We start from the raw sequence: 6,116 nt of genomic DNA on the forward strand, positions 1-6,116 counted from the left end.
CTCTGAAGGGCGGCTGCAGAGAGAGCCTGGATGCACACACCTGGCCTGCGCCCTGCAGCTGGAGTTGCAGTCACTGTAGTGGGGCCAAGCTTGGGCCACGTGCAGCACCCACAGGAGCAGTGGAGATGCTCCCAGGCCATAAAGCAGGCTGGGGCTGGACCCAGGTCCCAGGGCACTGGGCAGGGCCAGGCCTCTCTAGGGAGCCATCTCTTGAAACCTAGGTGATGAGCGTTTAGGATGGGTGGGATGACATGATTTGCATGGGCCACATTTTGGGCCTGTCCTCACTTTGTCTAACCCAAGTATCAAATTTCTAGGATTAAAAAGTAAAAGTTAAGTGTATGGGCTGAGTGTGTTTCATAAAACATAGAGGGGAGAAGTGGCAGATCCCATCGCTGCTCCCATCAGCTGCGCTTGGCTTGGGCAGTCTGTGCCACCACATTTGGCATCACCCACCTGTGCGGGCAGCGACCAGGTGAGAGAAAGCAGTTGCAGTGGTGAAAGCACCGGCTCTAGTGTTGGAAAACTCTGGTTTAGGTCTGATTCTTTGACCTGGGGGGGAGTCATTTTACTTCTCTGAGCCTCTGCTGCCCCCAAGCTCTCAGGGCTAATTGAGGATCAAGGGAGGACTATGGGATCATAGAGGCTGCACTTCGTAAGCACTTGATGAATATTATATGTTATTGTTATCATTCTCACAACAGCACTCTGATATTTCCTCAGCAGATGCTGCCTCAGTTTCCTCAGCAGGTGCCCTCAGTTTCCCCACCTGCCGAATGGTAATGGTGCTGACGACCGCAGAGTGGGTTTTCAGGGTGAAATGAGAGGGACCTGGCATGCAGGAGGCTTTCTGTAACCGTTAGCCTCCAATCAGCGCCTCTGTTGGGCTGCTTGCTCTAATTATTCTAATTTACCAGGAGTCTGTGGCCTCTCCTACCAGGATTACTCAGGCCGCAAGGTCCTGACACGGAGTCAGGCCAAGGAGGTGGTGACATTTGCCATATACCCGGGGACACATAGCAAGACAATTCCCAACAGTTACTCAGGACCTTCTCCCTCATGTTATCTCCTTTCATTCTTGTGGCCACTTGGGCAATAGGTGTGATGATCTCCATTTCGCAGATGGGGGAACTGAGGTAAGTGACCAGGCCATGGTCACCAGTGAGTCCTTGATGGGACTGGCATTTACTGCGTCCATCCGTAGCTACCTTACGCCTAGCGCTGGGGCCGTGGGCGCCTAGAGGAAAACAGTGAACCCAGGTGCTGTGGGCTGGCGTCTGGGGGCTCCTCACAGACTCAGGCTCACTGCCTTGGGAAAGTCTGCTGCCTCCATGGCCTGGAAGAGGACACCTTCTAGAAACCTCACTCCCTTCCCTAGGACTCCTTCTCCCACTGTCATGGCTCTTTAGAATTCCAAACCACTTTACTGTTTTGCAAGGAGGTCTCAGGGCTCTGCGAATGTCAACCTCAGATGGAACCTTCAAGATCATCTGCCTCAGGCCTCCCTTCCCTTTGACCCAGCAGAAAACAGAACCCCTGAGGAACGGAGACGTGACTTAGCCAAGAGCAGGGCCAGAAGCAGAACACTGCAGCCCTGTGTTCTGATAGCACCCCTGGATCAGGAAGATGACAGGCTGGGGGCAGGACAGTCCAGAGGAGAGGTCACGCAAGGAGGACAGGGCAGGGCCGCAAGGCCGTGTCAAGGTACAAGGTCTTCTGCTGGGTGCTGCTGTCGAGACCTCACTTCATCTTTTCCCTTCAACATCGCTGGGAGGTCAGGGTTGTTGTCCTCACTTTAGACAGTAACAAAAAGACTCGCAGAAGTCTGAAGTCAAACAGCTTCTTAGTGAAGGAAGCACAGTTCGAGCCTGGTCCGGCTGCCCTCCAAGTCCTATACCTTTCCCATTACACCTCTTGTACTGGGTTGAATAGTGTCCCCACCTCAGTCATGCTCTTCCTAGAACTTAGAATGTCACCCTGTTTCGAAATAAAGACTGCAGATGTAATTACTTAAGATTAGGTCATAGTGGAGTAGGGTGGGCCCCCAATCCAATATGCCTGGTATCATTACAAGAAGCGACCCACGGAGAGGAGAACGGCATGTGAAAACGTGGAGGAGAGGCAGGGAAGAGCAGCCTGTGAGGATGGAGGCAGAGACTGGAGCGATGTGTCTGTAAGACACGGACCAGCAAGGGTTGCCCACAACCGACCACCAGAAGCTAAGGGGAGGCGAGAGAGGGTTTTCCCCTCGAGCCTTCAGGGAGAGCATGGCCCTGCCAACACCTTGATTTCGGACTGCCAGTCTCCAGAACTGTGAGAAAAAAAATACTTGCTGTTTTAAGCCACTTTGGTACTTTGTTACAGCAGCCCTAGCAAACTAGGACACCTCCATTCTATAGTATTGAAAGAGGGTGACTTACAGGGTCATGGATCTCAGGGGTGGTTGTGCTGAAATTTAGAGTATCAGCAAACCCGAGGTGGGGAAGGATGTAGGGGACACACATTTGTCTGGCATTTGCTCTGTGCTTGTGATCTTCAACGTCCCCCACAGGGAAGTATAGCTATTCCCATTTCACAGGTGAGAAAAGTGAGGCTCAGAGCAGGGAAGTGATGTGTCCCTAAGCTCATTTCCCTCGGCCACTAGGTCCTGTGTAGGAAGCAAACTCAGACTCCATTTGAGTCCCACAGAGGTAGGAGGCTATTCTTCCCTTCTCTGAGCCGCACTTTCCTCACCCAGAAAATGGGAGTATTAGTATTTGCCTCTCTAGTGATTGTGAGACTGAAATGAGTTTATTTTGTCATTCAGCAAATATTTATCGAAGGTCTCTGTGCCAGCTCCTGCTCTAGGTCCTGAGGACATAGCAGTGAGTGAACGAGATGGGCAAAACTCGTGCTCGCAGCATCTTCTGGATGGTGCTTGTCAGGTGCTCCGCAGGGCTGACACTTAGTAAGCACTCAATAAAGCTAATGGGGATAAGACTATAGGACTGAATTGGATGGCATATGGAACAGGCTTGGCCTTTATGAGCAGCTCACCTCAGCACTCATTCTCTACCACTATCTGTGATGGTACAGCCCCCGCTGGCCCAGGACACACAGGTCCTTTTGGCCTGGGCCACATGTTCTTGGGCACCCAGCAGTCGCCAGTCTAAGCTGCCTCCCCAAAGCCAGCAGAAAACTCTGCCCCAGACAGACTGTGGAGTCAGCTGAAGGAGCCGTGGGTCTTGTCATGAGGACTCTCCCCTGCTGGACTGTCCCCCTCAGCTACACAGCTTCAGCTCAGCCCCACCCATCCCCTGACTCTGTCCCTGGGCCAGGCTTGAGCCTGCCCTGGAGGCTCTCCCAGCTGTCCTGATGTCCCCTCTGGCTCCTGTAGACGCTCCCCCTTTCCACCCCTGGAGGCCTGTCTGGACACCAGCCCCTCCCCCTCCAGAGGCATCCCCAGACATCACCCCTGTGCTATTCTTTTTTCCTGACAACTGTGATATCAAATGTCAACCAGCCTCTGCTCTGCTGAGCACTGACAGGTGGGGGTGGAGGGTGGTTCTTGATAACTGAGTGGTGTGGGGGAGGGTCCTCTGGAGTCCCCCATAAGGGGCTAGGAAAGGCCTCTGCTCCCAACTCACAGTGCTTCTTGAGCAAACTTCTCCCTCCCCAGACCTCGGGTTCTCTGAGCCATCAAGGAGAGGCAACTGTCTCTGCCTTCACTGGATGGTATAAGGATCTGGGGACACAGGCAAAGCCCTTTGGGGACTGGGAAAATGCTGGGCAAGCGGCAGTGGCCTCCTCTGAGAGCTGACTTTCTTCCAGGTGGGCTCTGGAAAGGGAGTCTAAGGGTGCTGAGCAGCTATGTCCATCAGACTTCAGAAAAGCCCGTCCTCCTGTCCTCACTTGCCCTGAGTGAGCTGGGACAGCTGGCACGGCGCTGGGGAAGCGGGCTCTGGCGGGCCCTGACAGCTCAGCCGTGGCAGCAGCGGAGGTGGCAGTGGCCGCAATGGCAGGGGCTATTCTGAGAGCTGGGAGGGGCTGGGAAACTGAGACTGGAGGAGGGAGCAGCCAGGGAGGAGACGGTCCCGCCAGGGTGAGGGGAGTGTCACTGTAGCCCAGGGAGGGGGTGTCTGCCAACAGCAGGACTGTTGGGGAGCCGTGTGGCGTGTGCTCCTTACTGGCAGGGGATGGACCAGTGGAGGTATTGAGGCATGCACTGGGGTTGTTTGGGTGTGTGTGTACCAGTTTTGTGATCCAAGTAGGAGCTGAGTGGGGAAAGCACATGCCTGTGTGTGAGCGAGTGTGCCTGCACTGGAATGCGAGCATGTTTAAGCCCTGGAAAGTGTGAGCAGAAGCTAATGTGTCTGTGTGTGGAAGGGGAGGAATGCAAGGGTAAGCAAGTGGGGGCTTGTTTGTGAACAGGAATGAATGTGGGAGTGGTAGGGAGGGTAAATGCAGATTGAGAGCAAGCATGGGGGAGGGAAGGAGCGGGGAGGGGAGTAAGAGAAACCTGGGGCCAAGAACAGAGGAAGATTTGGGCCTGTGCAATTGGGGCACGAGTGGAAGGGACATATGGAAGTGTGCATGTAAGTGAGCTAGTGTGTGTGAGTGGGCACGAGTGTGTGCATGGTGAGAGCAGGTGGGACAGTGTGAGTTGTGACAAGTAGGAAGGGAAGATATGTAGAAGCAACACCAACAGTAATAAAAACAGCAAGCCTTTATTGAGCACTTACTCTGAACCTGGTGCTGATATTCATGATCTTATTGAATTCTTCAAATATCCTATGATGTCAGTGCTATGACGACACTCATTTATAGATTAGGAAATAGTGGCTTTGAGCAGTTAAGTAACTTGCCCACACTCTTAATCACTATGTTATACGGCCTCATAATGATGTGTGAGCAGGGGCCAAGTGGTGAGTAAAGAAGAATGAGTGTCCGTGTGTGGCATGGTGGGTGTGTGTGTGGAGGGGGGGCTGAGTGTACCAGATGTGGGTCCCAGAGGAGAGTCAGACAGCAGCTGTGGACACTGGGTGGGGCAAGGGCCTGAGCAGAGTCTGAGTCAGCCTGAGTCAGGGCGTCTCTGCCAAGCTGGCTTTCCAGCCCCGCAGTGGCAGCCTGTGCCAGGGCCCGCAGCTAAGGATCCTCCCAGCTCTGGTATGGCCCCCAGCAGGCCTTCATCTCACAGAGCAGGCTGGGCCAGGGCTGAAGACTGGCAAGAGGCCTTCCTGGCCTCCAGAGTACCTGAGAGGGCAGTTCCCAGTGTGGGCTCCCCAGGCAGGGAGAGCATATGAGAACTGTGGGAGGGGGACCAAGTGATTTCAGAGCCCTTGTGACTCTAAACAGTACCACCTAGAGTGTGTGTACATGTATAGAGAGGCGTGTGGGGGACAGCCAATTGTTCCCATGCCCACCCTTGCTTACTGGATGTGACTCAGGAAGATGCCACGCCAGGCATTTGCAAGTTGGGCCTGCTCCCACCGTGGGGGGTGAGGAGAAGCCCCCTCTAGCCCTGCCCCCATCCCTACCCTTAACCCTACTCCTTGGGACCTCAGTTGGAAGGAAGAAACTTTTGAGAGAGTCTTCTCCCACTTCCCAGAGAACTCTGACAGTTGCCGTCTCCAGCCTCTCCAGGAGTGTGGTACTGGCTGATGGTTTGGGATTCTAGTCCTGCCCATTCTATCTGAGCAAGTCACCTCCCCACTCTGGGCCTCAGTTTCCCGATTGGCAAAAGAGAAATACTGTCCTAAAGGGACATAAGGCATTGCTGGCAGAGCAGAAAGTGGTGTGGGCAAGCAAGGAACAGAGACAAGTGTTGAGAGCTAGGGCTAGAGAAGTTGTCAGGGCTGAGTTGACATTTGGGCTGAGCTTGAGAAATGGGGGAATCTCAATGGCCTGTAGGAGGGGAAAAGGTGTTTCTAGGCAGAAGAGATACTCTGAGCAAAGGCTGGCAGGTGGTGTGGAGACTGGAGACCTAACCTAGGGCCCTGTGGGATGAGGACATGGGCTGCCCAACTTCTCAGCCAGCCCTCTCCCTCTGAGGCCATATGATCATCTGATAAACACCTGACTTGTCCACGAGCCTATGCAGTAGGAACTCCATATGTCTCTGTTCCTGCTCTTGCCCT

Source organism: Miniopterus schreibersii (genome assembly GCF_964146895.1).
Source record: "Miniopterus schreibersii genome assembly, chromosome: 8".
NCBI classification, from domain to species: Eukaryota; Metazoa; Chordata; class Mammalia; order Chiroptera; family Miniopteridae; genus Miniopterus; species Miniopterus schreibersii.